We start from the raw sequence: 2,372 nt of genomic DNA on the forward strand, positions 1-2,372 counted from the left end.
GTCTGTATGTATGTATGTATTTATGTATTTATATAAGCATAAATATATATATATATATGTGTGTGTGTGTGTATGTGTATATCCATTTTGAAATCCACATCGTAACATTGTCCTGTTAGTCGAATGCTTTCTGTGCTGATATCTTTTTTCTGACTGGTCTGGATACTGCATGTCTGTAGTGCGTAGTTGGATTCGTGACAACGGTGATTCGTATAACAAGCACAATTAAAGATTATTTGATCATAGTAATATTATTTGATCATAGTAATATTATTTGATCATAGTAATATTATTTGATCATAGTAATGTCTCCTTCTTAACTAGACCTATTTGTGATCACGGAAACGGTTCTCTCCTCCTACGTAGCGTTCACGTGAACGATATAAGAAGCGGCCTTCTTGGTTCCTGGGTACGTAGTAGGCAGCCATCTGTATGTGAGAAGTTGTTGGTTTAATACAGCGCTTGTTGATACGTATGTCAATTGAAAGCCCACCATGCAACAAGGTGTATCTAGTTGCTTACTAGATTTGATTCGCACCAATGTGTGAAATCTTGAATGGGTGCTAAAGTTTAATAGCTCTGTGGTCGCCGACAGATACAACGCAATACCAACCCGAAGTCAATTTGTGGGATGCTTTGTGTCAAGTGTGATGTGGATGGAGGACAATTGTGCCACGAATATACATATCGTATAGTGTGATGATGGAGAATATATTGGATGTGGTGTCCTTGACATGTGCGGGAGACTGTTCGCAGATTTGCCGTGTAAATTAGAGACTCTGCGGGCTGTACTACGCATATGATTTTGAGACTTTATATTGAAACGCGCTATACGAGTATAAATATACCTAGCATTCAAGAGTCATCGGGACACCAGGATTTGCCATCCACAGCACATTCTCCTCTAACACCTCTCGGGTGTCCGTTTTCCAGGACGGCGATAGTTTTGGTAGCACCTCTCAACTATCGGGGCGGGACCAGAGTGTCCACATCTTGGGCCACATTGACTGACTTTGGGGACACTTTATATCCACGCTCCATACGTTCATGCACAAGCATGCCCGTGTGAAAAATTTGGCGCTTTGTTATCAATCCAGTTCATCTGATTATGAGCGTGTTTAAGTTCAAGGTATTTGCGTTAATGTGATATAAAACACGGAACCACTAGGCTAGCATATGCTGAAAAGATAGCGATTCATAGCACTGTGCGGATCAAACAGATGTCTTTGGATTTATAGTATATCGAGTAACTCACGAGAGTATCAGTACCCCAATATAAAGACTGTACAACTATACTTCGCCTCTAATCAAATGTACGATATGTCAGTGTTAATGAGCGAACAAGTATGCTATATGTTTAATTGACAACCTTTGCCCTGGTTGTATTAGAGTGATTCTGGGAGAGGATAAGTTTTCCGTATGATTGAACGACATCCTTATTGGACGTGACTATGCGAGAGCGAAGTATGATTCATGTTTGAACGTTAACCTGTGTCCTGATTCCAATAAATGAGATTCTGACAGAATAAGTGTGCTATATAATGGAATGATATCCTTGTTGGTACCGGTTGCATTGAACGTGGCATTGAGAGAACAAGTTATTATATATTTTGGCAGCCTTTTCCCCCCCCGGTTGAATCGAACGTGCCGCATCGATTTGGATGTTCAGTTGCTACTGGACTGTCTGGGGTGGTGGTCAAGACGTCGCTTAGAGCACTTCTTGGAAGTTGTTGGAACCAAGAGACCTGAGACAGTTGTTGGCACTTATTTATTAGGAGTTAGATCCCTAAACCCCTAATAGATCAACTATTATTTATTTATTTGAATAAAATACCCCCGAAAAATTCGAACGGTTAGACTTCTTGGTTGTGTGTGGGTTGTGTGTGTTGAGTGCTCTCGTGTGGGAGCGGTTGGGGGCTGGGACTGTCACTGTGGTCTGTGGGCGTGATGGATAAATTCTTTCTATAAAATCATTAGAAAATAACTGGTTGAGACTTGGGCGGCAATCGGCATTCAACCGCGAAATTTCTTGTATTTGAAAAAATATTTATATAATCATAGTATGCACTGTTTATGTACCATAGTATATATGACAATATATCTAAGTATATGCATGCAATAGATACCTTACTACCAAACATCTATACTGACCGACCTGCTAGTTAGACTCGAACTTCGCGATTTCTACAAGGTGTGTGTAACAACCAATTTGGTATTGAATTGCGTGACTATACCGTGACTAGCAGGATTACGATACCAAGGCTGCTCTGTGAGTTAATCTAGTATACAGATAGTATATATGTGCACGATCCATTACTCTGTCGGTAATTGTACAACTAGCTTTCAGTAATATATATATATATATACATATA

Source organism: Sphaeroforma arctica (assembly GCF_001186125.1).
Source record: "Sphaeroforma arctica JP610 unplaced genomic scaffold supercont1.268, whole genome shotgun sequence".
Classification (NCBI taxonomy): Eukaryota; class Ichthyosporea; order Ichthyophonida; genus Sphaeroforma; species Sphaeroforma arctica.